Source organism: Phyllostomus hastatus, unplaced genomic scaffold, assembly GCF_019186645.2.
Source record: "Phyllostomus hastatus isolate PE091 unplaced genomic scaffold, TTU_PhHast_1.1 phas_scaffold_442, whole genome shotgun sequence".
Classification (NCBI taxonomy): domain Eukaryota; kingdom Metazoa; phylum Chordata; class Mammalia; order Chiroptera; family Phyllostomidae; genus Phyllostomus; species Phyllostomus hastatus.
This window is the reverse complement of record NW_025334030.1, coordinates 3,282,257-3,301,578: the sequence shown is the minus strand read 5'-3', so window position 1 is coordinate 3,301,578 and position 19,322 is coordinate 3,282,257. Positions and strand designations below refer to the sequence as shown.

General features: G+C 53.3%; 1 protein-coding gene across 2 annotated transcripts in view; it reads right to left on the bottom strand.

Moving 5' to 3' along the window:
• PPL (periplakin) overlaps positions 1-19,322 on the bottom strand; it is a 46,356-nt gene that overhangs the window by 25,232 nt on the left and 1,802 nt on the right. The window lies entirely within an intron of this gene.

Genomic DNA, 19,322 nt, shown 5'->3' with positions numbered 1-19,322 from the left:
GTGGGCTCCCACTGTGCAGAGAGCCCCCATTGTGCTTATCCATCCATCAGCCGATGGACATCTGGGTTGTTTCCATCTCTGGACATCACAAACCATGCTGCTGTGAACAAGATTCTGTGCAGGCACCCTTATTGTTAAATACCTGTTACTTTTCTTTCAATCTACAGACTCTTTGTGTTTAAATAAATTTGCTACAAAGATAAACCTGAGCTCCCCATTGTAAGCAGAAAACCAGAAACCCCTGCTATAAATGGAAGTGACCACCAAGTAGAATAACAGCACGAGGTTCTGGCTGGATGCTGAGTGCCCTGCTCGCCTCGAGACCAAGCCCTGCCCGCTCTTGCCTAACGGCAGAGCTTGGCGGTTACCACAGCCGAGTCAGAGCTGTGTTAGCACCAAGCCGAGACTTTCTCCTGGATGCTCTCAGAGCATCTGAGAGACTTGAAATCAGAGCAACTTTCCTGAGCGGCATTTCTGTGTTCCCCCTGGTACAGAAATCCCGAAATCCCATCCCACACAATTCTGGCAACACCACTGGGGTAGCGAAGACCTTAGTCCTGGTATCAGATGTGGGTTCTGGCTACGTGACTTGGCCAAGCTGCTGTCTGTGCCTCTGTTTCCACTGTCAGATGGAATAACCTTACTCTTCCTGAGGGGGTGGGGGGTGTTATGGATGGGAGTGTGGTTATACAAGCAAAGAGCTGGTTTGTGATTATCATTGTTAAGGAGCCTTACCGATCCTTGTCCAGCCCCACCCCACCTTTGCTCTTGTTTTCTTTAAACAAAGGAAGAAACAAAGACCAGAGAGGGAAAGCAACTGGGCCGATGTCGCCCAGACAGTCAGATGGTCAATTAGTCCCCAGTCTCCATCAAAAACCCTTCTGTACAGACTCCTGGGTGGGGCCTGAACAGCTAAGCACCCAGAAGTTTCATTCCACCTGCACTAATTAAGCACCGACTGTGTGCAAGGCCCAGCACTGCACACAGACACAGCCTCACTGTCTGAGAATTCAGCTCCTCGACAGGGAGGAAATCAGTATTTGCAGCGATAGTCAGGAGACTGAGGCAGGCACGGTGGCTGGGGATGACCAGGGCAGCCTCCTAAGTGGCTGGGTGGGGAGGGGGGTGATCAGCGAAGGCTTCCTGGAGGCGATGGTGGTGGCTGGGTTCTGAAGGACAAGGAAGAGTTGGGTTCATGGGCAGAAGGCTCTGATGAGGAGAGGCCGTGACAGAGGGACACTGGGAGTGTCCCTTCGGCTGGCCTAGGGCAGGGCTCTTGACCCTCAAGCAGAGGGGGCTGCCAGCGTCTTAGAGTGGAATTCCTCAAATCAAGGCCTGTGACCCACTTCCTGTGGCATGAAACCTTCACATTCTCAGGGATAACCCAGACTTTCTGAACATGGATCTCCAGAGCTGGGCCCAGGAAGCTGTATTATTGCTGCTGTTGTTTCTACAGGCTCCCCAGGGGACCCTAATGCCCTCCAGAGTTTGAGGTCCAACACTGCAGGTACTGCTGGGATGGGGGGACGTCGAGAGGCAGAAATGGGGGTAGCAAACAGGAGCCGTGAGTCTGTCCATCCCTGTCCCAAACCTTGTCTGAGGGCCTGCTCTGTGCCAGGCCCGGGCACACGGAGATGGGGGGAGCAGGCCATGGGGCGAGGATAAGACGTAGGTCACACCCTCTGCAAAGTCAACCAGGGAGGCAGCCTTTCCCAAAGTGGGGTCCCAGGAATCCCAGTCACTCTTTCAGAATGAAGCCTTTGTCAGTCAAGGCAGTTAGGAAAATCCAAACCCCTCCCTCCATCAGTTCAGGAGTCAGTAAAGGCCCTGAGAAGTCCTGCAGCAGAGAAAGCTGATTCTCAGTGGAGAGGCTAGAAAGGCTGAGCAGAGGGGACTGTGGATAGAGGACCTGGGTAAGGGGGGCAAGGGCTGGGCTGCTGACCAACCCCCATTGCTCCCACCCCCTGGCTAGCAGACCACCCGGGGAACGGGGGCACTTCTGGGCCCCTCAGTCCCGCCCAAGCCACTGACCCCCAGCCTGGCCTGTAGAGAGGTGGCAAACTTCAGGACAAACACTTAACTCCTGACTGTGTGGGCCGCCATCAGGAACCCGCAGTGTGGTTAGGTGGGGGCCTTCATCTCTCTCGGGCCTGGGCCCAGCCCAGCTCCCAGTCCAGCCCCTTCGGTGGCTGGGGCAGGTGTGAAGAAAGCACTTCTGGATCCACGCTGACTGGCCCGTTGTTCCAGTTCCAGCCCAGCCCGGGGAAGGGGGTGGAGACAGAGAGGGGGTGGAGACAGCCAGCCCCGGGACCTGGGGCCGGAGTGGGGGACAGAGCGGGGCTCGGCAGGAGCTTTCAGTCTCACAGGCCCGGGGTTCCTCCAAGTCCTGTTGGGCTGTTAGTGTTGAACCACCTCAGGCAAGCACTTTACCCTTCACGTGCCTCAGTTTCTCCATCTGTGTGATGGTAGTCTGACAGTTACAGACATCAGATGGGTTTGAAGGCACCACCCCAGTAGTCTCCTTGCCCTAATTTCCCAGGGGAGGTTTGCATGCCCCCGTACAGGTGAGGAAACCAAGGCTGAGAGGCGTCAAGGCACCTGCCCAGGGTTGCACAGCTCGTGAGCGCAGAGCCAGGATCCTCTCCTAGAGCTGTCTTGCTCTAGAGGCCACACGATCAATCAGTGCGCTAACAGCTACTCGTGGGAAAAACCACATGAGCCAACATATAGCAATAACCACCGTCGCCAAAAGTGTGAGCTCAGATTTACTTCCCACACACCAGGCTCCCCGCCATTCTTCCTTAATCTCCATTATAACCCCATAAGCTAGGCGCTGGCCCAGTGGGTAATCCTTTTTTATCATCCCCACTTTACAGATGTGAAAACCGAAGACCAGAGAGGTTTAGTAACTTTCCCAAAGTCATACAGTAATTAAATGTTGGATCTAAAATTCCAACCCAGGCAGGCCCCTTGTCCAGGCCATTAACAATCCCGTGTGACAATCATGTAAGGGCTCTCAGCACACAGTACGCACTTAACAGACTGACTTAGAATGCCCAGTGCCCCAAACCACAATTCGGTATCACTTCCATCCCTAGGACAGCAACAATCAAAAAGACAGACAAGAACAGTTGTCAAAAAGGACATGGAAAACCAGGACCACCAAACACTGCTGGAGGGGGATGCAAAATGGTGCAGCTACTTTACAAAATAGTGTAGAAGTTCCTAAAAAGTTAAATATAAATTTGCCATATGACCCAGCAATTCCACTCCTTGCTACCTACCCAAGAGAAATGAACACATAAGTCCACAGTAAAACTTGAGCATGAATGTTCATAAAGCACTATTTACAAGAGTCAAAAAAGTGGAAACAACCCAAAACATCATCAGCTGATAAATAACAAAATGTGGTCTAGCCCTGGCCCCTGGCTCAGCTGGTTGTAACATCGGCCTATACACCAGAAGGTCGAGGGTTCAATTCCTGTCAGGGCACATGCCGGGTTGTGGGTTCTGTTCTCGGTTGGGGTGCGTATGAAAGGCATTCACTCTTGCATCTGTGCTTCTTTCCCTCTCTCCCTCCTCCCCCACTCTCTAAAAAAAAAATCAATAAGCATCCGCGGGTGAGGATAAAAAAAAAATCATGTGGGCTAACCACATACGGAATACAATTCAGCCAAAAAAGGAATGAAGTACTAATATGTGCCACAATATTGAGAAACCCTGAAAACACTGCGCCAGACACAAAAGGTCTCCTATCGTATGGTTCCATTTATCTGAAATGCCCAGAACAGGCAAAGCCACAGGAGCAAAAGGCGGATGAGTGGTTGGCAGGGGCTAGGGAGGGGCAGCGACTGCTGCGGGGGAGGGGTTTCTTTCTGAGGTGATGAAAATGTTCTAAAATTGATCACCATGATGATTGTGTAATTCTGTGACTACACTAAAAACTGTTGAATTGCTTATTTTAAGTGAGTGGATTGTATGGTATATGAGTTCTGTTTCAATAAGGCTGTTTCCAAAAACAATTGGCAGCTGTCGTTCATAGGAGATAGGGTTTTTTCCTGCTTCCCTCGCCTCTCCAGTCAGCCCCTTCTATGCTCGTGTGCGCGGAGGCTGGGCCAGCTCTAGCTTCTGCCCACCCCCCCACAACCCCCCACCCCCGCTGCCTGGATGATGCTTGTTGACACTCAGCAGAGGGTTGGCCATGTGCCCAGCTGGTGCTAAGCAAGTCACACACAGATGAGCTCGTTTCATCCTATCACGGCCTGAAGTGGCGCTTTCACAGAGGGGGAAACTGAGGCAGGGAGTGATTAGATAACTTGGCCATAGTCCGTCCGCCAGAAAGCAGGGCAGAGCTGAGGTCAGAACTCAGACCTCTGGAGCATGGCCCCAACACCTTCTCCCTTGGGGTTTCAGGTCCTGCGCTCCTCCCGCCACCAGGCCAGCCACGGGGCCAGCGTGTCCCCACGGCAGCTGCAGAGCCCCACGCCGGGGGTGCAGATCCAGGAGGGCTGGGAACTGGCTGGGCAGGTCCAGCTTTTCATCTCTTTAATAAGCCACAAGGGGCAGCCAGACATGGCACCTGAAGGCCGTCAGCCCGGCTGATGGGAGATCAAGATACAGTCCCTCCCCATCATCCTTGTCCCAATCCTGTCCCATCCACGCACTCACCCGGCACCTCCACCCACTTGGGCAGGGAACCGGATCTCAGTGACATGTTGGGTGAGGGACCTGCCTAGCCCTCCCTCCACTTACTCAGAAGTTTAACATGGACACAGGTGATGCAGGGAGTGGCTGTAGGCACTGGAAGCAGCCTCGGAAGCCGTCTAGCCCCACCTGCTCATTACACCGATGAGCAAACTGAGGCCCTCAGATTTGAAGGCACCTGCCCAAGGTCAAACAGCGGGCAGTGGTGTCCGGAGCCAGACAGGTTCAAGTCCTGACTGCACCAACCGTCGGTGTAACCTTGCAGGGGCTATTGATATTTCTGAGCCTCAGTTTCATCATCTGTAAAATGGGGGTGGCACACTCTACCTACTTCAGTGAGGCAGGTGGGGAAGGGGGAGGGCCACTTCTGGAAACACCAGAACTGACTTTCAAAGGCCACTTTGGGTTTGAGGGCTGAGCTGGAGGTTCGGAACAGCATCTGAGGTCCCAGAGCAAGTCTGAGATTCGAACTCACAAGTGGGGTGTCACTGCTGTTCCACCAGTTCCTCAGCAGTGTCGGTACACTGAAGGCACCAGATAAAGGACTCGAATCACCTAGCACAATGCAGGGGCTCCGAAATGGTGACAGTGACATTTGTTCATGCAAGACATATTTACTGTGCGCATTTTATTCCCCTCAGGGGTTGCCATTCGCAACAGAATGAAGCCCTTATGTTGCTCCCAGAACTGTGCATGGGGCTCTTCCCTGGGGACCCCGTTTCCCTCCTGGGGATCCCCACTTGCTTCCTTTGGAAAATCAGCAACTTCACAGTGGAGACAATAAGGTTAACATCAGCAGGGAGAAAGCGCATCGATGTGGTGGGACTCCCGCCGCCAGGCACCGAGCGGCACACAGGGTCACGCCCACAGCACCCTTCCCAGAACATGCGTGCTCCCTCTCACTGCCAGGAGCCAACAGACAAACACAAATGGAGGGCAGGCCTACAAAACAGGTCCCCAAGAGCGTCTCGGTCACAAGAGACTGGGGGACCGTCGGGCGGGAGAAGACTGAGGAGACATGACAACTGAATGGGACATGTGCTCCTGGAATAGAGAATGGACATTGGGGAAATGAGGGAATTAGGAAAAAGTTTAGCCCTGGCTGGTGTTGCTCAGTGTTTTAGTGCCTGCCTGCAGATCCAAGGGTTGCCAGTTTGATTCCCAGTCAGGGCACATGCCTGGGTTTTGGGCAGGTCCCCAGTGGGGGATGAGCGAAAGGCAAACCACACATTGATGTTTCTCTCCTTCTCTTTCCCCTCCCTTCCCCTCTCTCTAAAAATAAATAAATAAAATCTTAAAAAAAGAAAAAAGTTTATGGTTTAGTTTTTTTTTTAAAGATTCTTTCTAGATTTCTAGATTTTCCAGCAAACCCCTATAGGAGCAGATGCTTCTGAGTGACGAGGCCGCCAGGGTGCCCACCTGTGGACAGGCATGGAGGCAGCGGGGTGCTATGGACTGAGACACCACCTGATAAAAGCTGATGCGACCCAGAACTCAGCTGTCCCCAGAAATGGTCCCCTCAGCCCGGCCTGGCCCAGGCTGCAGTCAAGGGCTGCAGGTAGGTTTCACAAGCCAGGTGATGTCACCACACAGGCAGATCGGGGTCATTTCTCCAGAGAACCAGCCTGGTTTTCTTCTCCCCGGCTGAGGAAGCCAGGTTCTGGCACGAGTCCAGGAGGGCCCAGGTCCTGTCCAAGGCGCGAACGGCAACCCTGTTTTCTCAGCCTGGTCTGCATATGAGACTTCAGACACAAGGAGGGAAAAACAGGGTGCAGGCTGGCCTCGGGGGCTGCCTGGCACTGCCTCACAGCCATGGGGCCGGGCTTGAGGACACACTCAGGCATAAACAAGGGCTTTTTGGGCCCGAGCCCACAGGTGCCAGCCCGGAACAGGCACCTCTTTGTGTCCCGGGATGTACCGAGAGCGCTGGGACTGCGGGGAGAGAGCCTGGGGCCTCACATGGCATCAGGTAGCCCCGCTCTGTCCCTGGGAGTTAGAAATTCAGTAACCACAGTCTGACCTGCTTTCCAGGTGGCCACTCACCGCAGCGGAGGTTGGATGCAAGGTGGGGAGCTGGGACTTAACCCAGGGCTGTGTGACAAATGGCGTGGCCCAGGACAGCCCATTATCTAGCCATTGGACCCTCAGGAATGCAGGGACAGAGATGGCACCTGAGGTCACTGTGGATGCTTCACATGGACAAAGAAAGAGAACACGGGTGTCTCGGGGGACCCTTTAGGGTCCTCTTCCTGCTTTAGTTTTCTGCGATGCCCTCCCCCTTTTCTGCACTATGGCTACATGCAGTTATAACCTGGTGGTTCGGCACCCAGACTAAAGACAGACATCCCGGATTTGAATCCTGACTCAGTCCTTTTAAGCTGTCAATTACACAGCCTCTCTGAACCTCAGTTTCCTGGTTTGGCTACAGAGGTCAGGGCAGTACCGCACACCACAGGGCGGGGTGGGGGTTGAGAGAACAGACAGAAAGTGCTGCCTTGGGGGAACCCAGGGGCTCTGCTTCCTCCTGTGGTCTCCGTTCCTTCGTTCGGTCACCGTTGGAGGATTCGGGTTCCTTTCAAGGAGCTGATGAAAGCCCATAGCCCAGGCCTGACATCAGAGCCCAATGGCACTGAGGAGCTACAACAAAGACCCGAGGCCACCGACATCAGCTGGTGTTCCTTCAAGCCCAGACACGCTCTGGGGCGTGGAGAATTCACAAGTAACCTCAGTATTTGGAAATGTCTCCTCCAACCCCTGCAGGGAGAGGCTGGCACACAGATACGGGTAATGAGGCTGCTGGGCAGATGAGGATCCCAGGCCCAGCCCAGCTGAACCATCTTCAGTCTGGGCTAAGGATTGCTTCTGTCAGTTTGGAGATTGGAGGGGTACAGGGTGTTTCCATGATGGGGTTTCTGCTGCTCTGAGAACGCTCCCCTGCCTGCAGGAGGGAACCGCAGAAGGCAGGGTGGGGAGGGCCTGTCTGCCCAGTTGTTCAAGCAGAACCCCGAGAACTGCCCTGATCTCCACCCCTCCTGCCCTGGCTCCACCTGGTTCCAGCTCTCCGTGCTTCCCTCCTCCTTCTGCCCCTGTGGCTCTGCCTGGTCCAGGTCACCACCTCTCAGCTGGGCCAGTGCAACGGCCAGGCCAACCATCTCCCTGCACCCCGACCCTCACTGCCCTGAGCTGACTTCTGCATACTTGTCAGAGAGATCTTTCGACGGTGCGATCAGTCACACCACTGTCTGGGCTCCAACTCGCCAGTGCTCCCAAACGCTCTCAGAACAGAGCCCACACTCCTGCCCAGGCCCACAAGGCCCCCAGGACCAGCCCTGCCTGCCCCCAGCCCTCGTCCCTGGGCCTGGCCTCACTGCCTGAGTGTGTGGAGCTCATCCCTGCTTCTGGCCCTCTGCCCTGGCCATGGCCTCTGGGGATCTCTGCTCATGGGTCACCTCAGGACCATCCTGGCCGAGACTCTGTCTTCCCCCAAGTGCCCATTGTCCCACTTGGTCTCTACGCCTCCTCCCTGGACTCTGTAGCCACTGAAGTACCTGCCCCCAGGAGAGACCCAGGCCCTCCAAGGACACCATGAATGGCTAACCTCCCAGCCCACAGCAGAGCCACCTTTGCTGGCTGCCTTCGGCTCTCCCTGTCCAAGTCACGCTGCACCAACTGGTCCATTCTCTCTCTTTGCCTGCTGGGAGGGAAGCTGAGTCAGCCGGGCATGTGGGCTTGGGCAAGTTCCCTCACCACTCTGTGCCTCAGTTTTCTTGTCTGTGAAATGGGGATAAGAATTGATCCCACCCCACAGGATTGAGACAATTCAAGGAGATGATCCTTGTAGAGCACCTAGGACATGGCTGTCACGTCCCAGGCTCAGGATTGCTGGGGCTTTTGTCTGTTTCGTTCACTGCCATGCCCACAGCACCCACCACAGAGCTTGTCCCAGCAACAGTCAAACGAACCGCTGGTGTTTGGAGCAACAACGTACATTATTTCACCGCCTGGCCTCAATTTCCTCGTCCACACAGAAGGCTTACAGCATCAGCTGGCTGAGTAGCAAACAGAAAGACACATTCGATAGGTGGGAAATGTGCCGGGGCAGTGGGTACTACATCACCGAGTTCAAGGCCACCACTGTCCAACAGAAATAGAATGTGCCATATTTGTAGTTTAACTTTCTAGTAGTCACATGAAAAGAAAAAAGTCCAAAGAAACAGGTACACTTAACTTTGATAAGGTACTTTATTCAGCCTAACATATCTCAATATTATATTGACAGGGAGCCAATAGAACAGCATTATTAATGAGATGTTTTATTTCATTTTTTCTCATTGGACGTTATTTCACATTTATTGAGCATCTACTATCTACTGTGACCCATACTATATATCTTGCAGACACAATAAATGATGAACAAGGCATACTATGATAATACCTGACCTCATGGAGTTAACAATCCAGAGAAGTAATGAGATATTTTAGATTCCTTTTCTTACACTAAGTCTTCAAAGCCTGGCACGCAGTTTTTGCTTGCAACACACCTACTGTGTCTGAAGCACATCTCATATGGCCAGTGGTGACTGCATGGAGCTGCACAGCTTGAATGATTCTGAGGTCTCTGGACCCCTTTGCTCCAAGCCCACAGCGACTGTCAGGTTTGCCCCAAAGAAGGTGATACATGCTCAGAGCATCTATCTGCCTCACTCAGTGCCTGCTACCTAGGGCCATGTAGTAAATGGTCATTCCATCTGCTCCCTGCCACTTCCCTCCAGACCCACACAGGCTGGCCAGGTGCCTGCCCAAGGCCAGGTTTTGGCTGCCTGACTTCAAAACAATCCAACGCTCCTATTTTGCCCAGTAGAGCATGGTGCCTGGGTGTGGCTTGCCGGGGAACGCAGAACGCAGCCGGAAGCCCAACACCCTTTCCCAGACCTGCAGAGCTGCAGCATCCTTACCCTCAGGCCCTGGGGCAGAACTGGGGGCCCTTGGCTGGCTCTCCAGCACCCCTCCCTCTAGGCTGGGAGGATGGCCCCTTTCCTGAACCACCACTCTGGGCAACAGATCACACCCCAGGGACTGCGCCAGCTGTTCTTTCCGGCCCCAAGCTGTTCAACTTGCTCTCGTTTTCCCTGTGTAGGGATGGGTACTGGTAGGGACAGGACATGTCTGGTGGGGACAGATCTCCCTCCCTGGCCAAAGCCACCTCGACTTCCAGGCCTGAGTCAGTCCCCATGTTCCAGCCTTTGATCACCTCTCCAGTTCCTCCCTCCTGGGCTTAATTCTGCCTCGGTGAGCTTGCTCAGGAGCAGGCAGGAGCAGGAGGCATCAGCCACGGAATGTCTGGAATGTAAAGGAGTGCACACCTCTCCCAGAGCCAACCTCGCCCCTCCCAGAGCCCAGAGAAGGGTCACAGCCTTCTGCTGGCCACCGTCATCCTCTTCTGGGTCCTGCCTGCCTCCAGGGCCAGCCAAGGCCTGAGCGGCTCCCTAGAAACCTCAGACCTGGCCCTGGTCTCCACCTTCTTTAAACACTACCTGGCTGAGAACAAAGGCTTGTCACTCCCGGACAGGTCCTGTCCCCATACAAAGGCCCACACAGCGGGCACTCAGGAAATGATTGGTGAATAAGAACTAAACACTAAGAGCACCTACTAGGTGCCTATCGCCCACTCAGTCCTTTCATGCATTATGCATTGACATCACTGGCCCAGGAGGTAGGCACCCTACAGTCTTCATCCTGCCCATTAGGCTATAAACTTGTTGACAATAAGGACTTACTCATCTTTTGGGGGCCCTTCTGTAGCCCTTAATTCAGGTCCTTGAATAGGCTCAGGGCTCAATAAACAGGTGTCGCATCAAGCAGACATTTTATAGCAGTTAACAAATGCCTGTCTCTCCATTCTCCAGATGAAGATAACTGGGGCTCGGAGGGGTTAAGAAACTGCCTAAGGTCACACAGCTGGGAAGCAGTGGTGCCAGAATTTTTACAAGCAAGATTCACCTCCTCAAAACACGGGAACAGCAGTGCAGATCCACAGAGGGGGAGACGTCGGGGGAGGCCTGGGGAGGGAGGACGACGCAGCGAGGTGCTCACCACCCAGGGGAGACAGTGGTGCGTATCTTGTTGACATCTTCATTAGTGCAATTAATCCTAGTGGCTGGGTAACAATCAGCGGTGGTGATGACTGAGGCTGAGTCATTTTCCTAAGTCCCACCTGCTCCTCGGAGCAGGCCTTTGCGGGGGCGGGGAAGGGACCGGCACAGAGGGAACACCTCCCGGGGCCACGCCCTCCCGGATGCCTGACCCAGGTTCCTGCTTTGATCCTCGAAACAACCCTTGGGCACTATTCTTGTCCCACTGCTGATGAAGAAACTGAGGCCGGGCAGGAGGGGCCTCAGAGTCCCCTCCTGGGGTCACAGAGTCAGACAGTGTCTATGCTGGTGACTGCTGCCACCCCGGATGGTGCCCTAGATCATCAATATTATAAATGAGCAATTATTGCTGAATAAATTTTCACCCCCATCCAACTCCCTCTCATACCTCTGCCCTTCTTACAGGCTCTGGGACAGGCCTTTCTCCATTACCAAGCCCATGCAGACAGGCATTATTGAAGATGTGCTAGAAGTTATCTGTTTAACTTAACATCTACTCATTGAGCCCCAAGCTGAGGCAAGGCCTGGAATTAAGGGCTGCAGAAGGGCTCTCCTAAAAGATGAGTGAGTCCTTATTGTCCAGGTTTATAGCCTCATACGTAGGATTAAGAAAAGCATCCCAATAACTGTAATTACAAAGATTCAAAACACCTGGGTCAGGGTATTTTTTCCTCATTTGCTCTGTCCTAATTTTAATTGTGAAACTATAGCTCAATCCACTAAAATGCAAGCAAAGAGCACAAAGAAAACAAAGAAAAAGCATAATAAAAAGGGATACAAAACAACATGTCAGGAGTAGGTCCAAACATATCAGTCATTACAATGCCGTAAATGAGTTACACTCTCCTGTTAAAAGATAAAGACTCTCAGGTGAGAACATGAAAATAAAACAAAAGCCGGCTCTAGGCCATTTTATTTCATAAGATGCACCTGAAATAAGATGCTATGGGAAGACTGAGAATAAAAGAATAGAGGGAGACAGGCTGGGCGTCCGCTACTGAAAGGAGGAAGCACGGTGCACGTAACTCGGAGACAGACTGGAGCAGCGTGCGTACTGGGCTGGCCAAGAAGTCCACTATGTTTTTTCCCCCGCACAGTGGCTCTAGGGGTGCTTAGCTGTCTTTAACTTCATTCGAAACAATTCTGTTAGATTGTATTGTGACAGCTGTCACCTCAGTGTGCATTACAAATAAACTTATCAAAACTGGTGAATTTTTGTGCAGCCATTTTAATGTTGAAGATGGAGGAAAATATGCAACATTTTCAGCACATTGTATTTCATTATTTCAAGAAAGGTAAAACAACTGCAGCGCCAGAAAAGATTTGTGCGGCGTATGGAGAAGGTGCTGTGACTGACTGAACATGTCAAAAGTGGTTTGTAAAGTTTTTTAGTACTGTTGACATTTTGCCCCCCAAAATTCTTTATTGTGGGGCTGTCTCATGCGTTAGAAGATATTTAGCAGCACCCTTGGCCCCTACCCATTAAAAGCCAGTAGGAGGAGATAGCCGACATACCCAAAATAGCCAAATCAATACCGGAAAAAACATAATGGATTTTTTGGCCAACCCAGTATGTGGTTTACCCTGCCGGCTGCCCATCAGTAGCCTGAAATCTGGGCCCTGCCTCAGAGATCCTGACTCAGCTGGTCTTCAGCAGGGCCTGGCCATGGTTTTTTAAAGCTGCTCAGATGATTCTGATGTGCAGCCAGGGTGGGGGTGAGAAAACGACCCCCAGCAACGTGTCACCAGACTAGGGGAGCAGAGTGAGGAGTCCTCGTCTCTACAGGAAGGAAGTCTTGTGAGAAAGCAGTACACAGGAAGTGCCCAATAAACACCAGATTGATCGGCCAACTGACTGATACTCTCCCTATAGGAACTTTCATGGTGATTAGGCAGTAAATTTCTCCACACCCAGCTGTTAGAGCTGGGGAAGTAGGTCCTACGTTGAGACGGCTGTTAGTGTAGTAAACACGACTCTGTGTCACAGCCTAGTCTGTGTCTGCCTGGGAAAGGCCACGCCAGCTCTGGCCAGGGGTGCCAGGCGTGTGCTTCTGGGCTCTTGTGGCAGACATACACAGAAATTCAAGCCACTTTTGGTGACACTAGGGCATGCCTTGAAGGTTTTTGCCAGGTTTAAATGGGGCTCAAGCTGATCTCGACACCCCTGGGTGTTAGGACAGCATTCCTGGCTCAAAGCCACTGGACAAGGAGTAGAGGTCTCCATTTATTAAGCACCTACTACATACTTGATGCTTCACACACATCATCTCCAGTCCTCTCCACAAACCCACAAGCCTCTAATTCGCAGATTAGAAACAGACCTTCCACTACTGTTTAGTAAGCACCCACTATGTGCTCAGCACCATTCAGGGGGTACAGAAGCGACCACACAGCATGCAAAGTCCCTGCCTTCATGAGGCTTGTACTCCAGTGATGATGAGCAAAGTCCAGAAAGGGGCAGGACGGTGGCTGCGGCACAGCTGACAAGGGGCCTGGAAGGCAGGTTCTTGGCTCCCACACCCAGGCTTTTCCTACTCTGTCCTCCTCGCCTGCCCCCATCCTTGCCCACAGGCCTCGCGTTTTCCCTCACTACCACGGGGGTTTGGTTGCTCATTTTGTAGTTGAGAAGAGTCAAGCTCCTTCTGCAGAGCAACAGAACTGGAGCTCTCAGTGTTCTTAGTAGCACAGACTCAGAATCTTCCTCAGCCTTCAACGGGAATCCAAGTCCCTACACCCTGGATGGGGCAAACCTTAAAAGGTATGAGTATGCAGTCTGAGCCCAGGTAACTGGAGCGACAAAGAATTCTGCACACGCCCTGGCTGGTGTGGCTCAGTGGATTGGGTGCCAGCCTGCAAACCAAAGGGTTAGCTGTTCAATTCCCAGTTGGGGCCCATGCCTGGGTTGTGGGCTGGGTCCCCAGTGAGGGGCGCATGAGAGGCAACCACACACTGATGTTTCTGTCCCTTTCAAAAAGACTTTCCTGCAGCTCTGCAGCCTTCCAGGGTCAGCAGGCAATGGGTAGAGCTGCTGGCCACTGCACTGGGTATGCATTTATGTCACCAGACCTGACAAAATTCCTCTGCCCAGGAAAGAATGGACCAGTGGCAGGCTGGGACACCCCACCAGCAGCTTGCCTGCTCCCAGCTCAGAATGCCCAGGTCAGAGCAGCTGAGAGTCCCTGGGCAGGTTACTGAAACTCTGACCCTCACCTGGAAAAGAGAGATGAGGGTAGTATTACCTAAGAAAGACAACAGTTATAATTTAGGGCAGTTGTACCAAGCTAGGACTCAACTTCAGAGACTCTTGTATATTCACACCTTTCCAAGTTCCCCTCCCCGCCCCCCGAATTTCTGTTTTCTCCCCATCCAGAACCTTCCTGCCTGCCCTCCATTCTTGCTCCCCATGCCTTGGGCACCCTACCATCCTGAAGCCGCTTCCTCCTTCTCCCCTGGACCCTTTCTCTTCCTACTGCCTGGACGCTGAGATGCAGGACACTGGGCTCCCCTCCTGGGTCTTGCTCATGCTGTTCCCTCTGCCGGTTCTCTTCGTCCATCCCACCCATCCCTATGAGAAACCTGAAAACCCAATGACCTAACTCGAACATGCAGAAACGTCCTGAAAAGAACCCTACCACCACCGTGATTCAGCTGATGTTCCCATGTTGCCAGATTAGCTTCAGATTTTGTTTAAAAAGAAAGAAAACATTATTGTTCATTATCCCTTAGACCCTTCCTCAGGGATAGGGCAATTTTGGAGCTTCTGGTTGCTTCCTAAGCCTGTTTTACACTTTCAATATGTATCTGTGTCTGCGTCCAGAAACAGCGAGCGGAATTGTGTTATATGCGTGTTTTTAAAAATGGACATGAACATACTCTGTGCATCCCCACCAACTTGCTTTGGTCTTGCAGCATGCCTTTTCAGGTGTATGCACACGGACGCATACACCAGATGGCATCTCGCCATCTCGTGCACTTCTGTGCTTTCTCTCTGGGTCCTGGATGCCCTCTCCTCTAGAAGCTCACCGGCCTGGCTCAGGGCCCCTTTGCCTCCACTATCTCAGCTTCTCACCCTGCGTTGTCGTTGTTTACTGAGCTCACAGAGGTGACTGGATGGGGACAGGGGTCAGTAGGCACTCACTGCTCTGGCCCTTGAATTTCCGTCCACAGAGAAAACCTCGCCCCACCTTGGTCAGGGTGGGGGGTGTGCACGCATGAGTGCACTCCAGTGTGTGTGTTCCTGTGGGATGTTTAAGGAGGGAGAGAATCTTAGCTCATCCTCATTCATTCACTCAGCATTTGGACTGTACTAGCTGGTCTCGGTGGGAGAAAGACATTCATCTCCATCTGACCACCACAGAGTCCAAAGGCTGCTGAGATAAGAGCCACAAAGGAGCTGGCAAGACCCTAGAGGAGGTGGGTCTGCCCCAGCAGTGAGGTTAGGGAGGGCTTCCCTGAGGAACAGCGGAGAACCATGCAAGAGGAAAGCAAGTAAGCCAGGGAAGACGGGTGGGAAGAGCATTGCAGGCAGGGGAACAGTGTGGGCGAAGGCCTGGTGGCTGGATGCAGTGTGGAAAGGTGAGGGTGAACAGTGTGCACTCATGTTGTGCAGGGCAGCAGCTCCCAGGGCCTGAGAGTAAAGGGGCCTGGGCAGAGGTTAAAGCAGCAGGGGGACAGAATCAGACTTGCATCTTACAAAGAGCTCACTGGGGGCCACAGGAAGAAGGGACTGGGGTGCTGGGATGGAAGCAGGAGCTGTGAAGAGACTACTACAGTGCCCAGGCAAGAGGGGCTGGTGGCCCAGTCTGGTCTGCTACCTCTGGAGGCAGGGAGAAGTGGGGGAAAGGGCAGGGCTCAACCTGCACACAGCTCCAGCCTTCCTGGAGATCAAAAGCAGCACCAGAAGCCTCCCTCCCCAGGCCCAGGAGGCTGCGACGCAGAAGACCAACCAAAAAGCAGAGAGAACAAAGACCAGAGGCTATTTCCCTCTCCAGCTGCCTAGTCAGGCCAGGACAGGTAGGCTGGAATATGGCAGGTGGCAGTGGCGAGATGGGAATCCTGGGTCCTCCTCCCTTGGAAATGCTTTCGAGCCTGGCTTCTCCCCTTGCCCCCAGGACCCTCTTGCTGCCCCTTCCTCTCCTCAGGAGGTTGCCTAAGTGGTGTGAATTGAGCTAAGCCCCTCCCCCAAAACTCCCTGTCCCCAGATGATTGCCCCTGACAATGCCTGAAATGCCACCATTATAATGTAGCCATCCTTAGAGGTTCAGCTGGTTCTGTTCTGAATCTAATTTATCAGGCCTCATTCCCTGTGCCAAGAGAGGACTGGGCAAGTGAGGGCAAAGCTAGAGAGATGAGAGGAGCAAAGGGTTGCTGGGGCGGAGTTATCGAATACAAAAGCCAATGGGTGGCCCAGGGCAGTGCCTAGTCAGCTGCCACTGCCCCAGGTCCTTGTGGAGAGACCAAGCTTCCTTACCCAGGGACCCTGACCTCCAGCATCAGCCATTGTGAGCTGTGAACCCAGGGTGAGTGCCTTTACTCCTGGCCTCAGTCTACCCTTCTGTGGAACAGGCTGTCACCGCCACGGGCAGGCACAGTGGCAGAATGAGATGCTGTAACATCCTCGGCCATGCCAGGCATACAGTAGGTGCTCGAGAAATGGCTGAGCAGATCACGGCCGTCCACTCACCCATATGGTTGGAGGGAGGCTTTGTGGACAGGGAAAGCCTCCTGTCAAATCATTCAGGCTTTCCAGCTGTCACTAATAAATGTGTGCACGTGTGTCTCTCCATGTGTCTGCTTAAGGGGTATGTGTGAAAGAGTCCATGTGAGTGTTTGGGTTGGTGGGTGGGAGTCAGCTGACCGCATGCCCCACGCAAGCTCCAGCCTCCACGGTTGGAAGGAGACCAGCTGCCTGGTCAACTCTGGGCTGAGCATAATCGTTACCCCTAACAGCAGTATGTGATCACTAATGTTGGCTGCTGTGGTGTGCTAAGCACTCACCGTGAGCCAGGCCTGGGACTGGGTCCATCGCGCACATTTGACCTCACCAGCTGAAGGGTTGCTGTCATTGCTCCCATTTCACAGATGAAAACACTGAGACTCAGAGATGTTAAGTGACCTGTCCAAGGTCACACAGCTGAGGAGGGTCATAAACTCACACATGGCTATCAAATTCTGTGCTTTTAATCACCAAGAGGTGCAGGGTACCCCAGCTGGCTTCCAGGAGGGCACAGGTCCCTTTCACCAGCCTACCAAGCTCTGCTTCCCCTGGAGGCTCTCCGCATTGGGACCGAGCTGTTCTCGCAGCAACCTGCCCAGGCGAGGTCAGGGAAGCAGGCCAGGCTGCAGGGCGCTTACTGGAACCCAGGTCTGATTGGAAGAACAAGATCAGTCCTATTTTATAGATGAGAAATCTGAGGTTCAGCAAGGTCAAATTTCTTTGCTAAAATCAAACAGAGGCAGAATTCAGTCTAATTCCAGAGCTGGATCTTAACCACTCCACTCCTTCCACAACAGGCTGGCCACCTTCCCCGGAAGTCCTCCCTGACCTCCAAGGTCTCTGCTCCGACAGTGCTCACCTCAGACCAGTCAGGGAGTGCCAGAGCCACTGGGCTAGAAACAGCTGTCCAGCCTCATGTCTCACTGGGGATAACCGTCCCTGCTGGGTTCCCATCACCCCCGAAACCCAGTCCTGTAACCGTACCGTAATTAAACAGCTCCATCAAGTGCAGGGAGATTGTCAATGTTTCCTCCACATCGCCCCCTCCCCCGGAATGGCAGCCCTGGAACTGTGCAGTGCATACCCTGTCCAGTCCAGGCACACAGTAGGTGTCTTATCTGTATTTGCTCAATAGTTGTATTCATTATAGTTGCCATGGATTGAGGCCTCCTATGATTCTTAACTCTTTCCTCAATTATTTCATTTAATCCTCATGCCAACCATATCACCAGGAAGGTAGTATGCTTGTGCCCATTCTCTAGGTAAGAGCACAGAGGCACAGAGAGGCCAAGCAGCTCCTCCCAGATTGCACAGTCAGGAAGTAAGTAAGGGCTGGCCGGGGTGGCACTCTTAGCCACAGAGCAGGAAGGTGGGAGATTTCCTCCTGACCCTCCCTGCTGGGTTGGACACTGTCCTCGGTGACCTGCACCATCAAGCCTGGCCCTGTCATTAGCTCAGGTGTGACCGTCAGTGCCTATACCTGTCATTAGAACCAGGGTGACTTGAGCAGCGGCGTTGTTCACACCCTGTCCCAGCCCTCCCCAGTTTCAGCTGCCAGAAGGCTGACACACAGGGAGGTGCAGTTTTCTCCACGCAGGGGCTCTGTGCACTGGTTCGCACTTGTGCAGCTCAGAGCTGTGACTGCCTGCGTGTGACAGTCACAACTCCTGGCTCCCGGGGCCTCTCAGCTGGGGCGGTGATGCCAGCCCACTTGCTGTCTGAGCACCTTCCGTGCGCTGCAGCATTCTTTTGTTGTCGAATTTGCTCCACCTCGTAACCCCTCATAGGAGATATTAGCACCATTACCGCTTTGCAGATGAGGAAACTGAGGCTCTGAGAGATTCCCTGACTTGCCCACAGCAGATGTGGCAAAGCCAGGATCAGAAGCGAGGCACTCTGCCCCAGGGCCAAAGCTCCTACCCACCAGGCCATGCTGAATCTCATTGGCAAGCCCACATGCCTCCACACAATGGAGAAGAACCCCAGAAACTCGGGTAAAAGAATCACTTGGGGACCAGTGCCCCATGACCTGTGACCACATCTCGGAGCAACAAGGTACAGGGCTAAACACTAGGTAACACTTAAAAGATTCTTGTTGAGCGAATGGGGCAAAAGGCTGTCCCCCACACCACAACTCAGTCCATGAACTTGACCCCATGTCAAGGAAGTAAGGGGCAGAAGGGTACACCCAGCTGGTGAGACTACTTGGAGAAGCACCTGGCACCCACTCAGGGCTGTGACTGTGCAAGGCCATGGGAGCTCAAAGGAAGTCTTTCACTCCATCCTGGGGAGATGGTCAGGAAGGCTTCCCGCAGAAAGACACCTCTAAACTGAGCTCTGAGATCAATCAGATCAGTCAGCCAAGGGCAGAGAAGTATGGAGAGGAGCAGGACCCGGTGTCCTTGCCACCCCAGGCCCTCAGAGTCCCCCACAGCTATAAAGGATGGGAATCCTTTCTTCCTGCCCTCTGCTGAAGAGGCCGAGGCCCCCTCAGCTTGTTCGGTCCAAGCCCAGGCCCTGGGGGACTGGAGGCAGGGCAAGGCCTGGCCCATCTCCTGGTGTGTGGGTGTGCACATGTGTGAAGAACTGGAGGGGCCCCAGTCTTGATGGGGGTAGAACAGTACAGTCCTCCAGGGCTGGCACAGAGCGTGCAATTGTGCAATGCCTGAGAGAGAACGGCTCAGGGACTGGACAGGACCACAGCTGAGTTGAGAGCCAGCTGGACTCAGCCACAGAGGAACAGTGTGCAG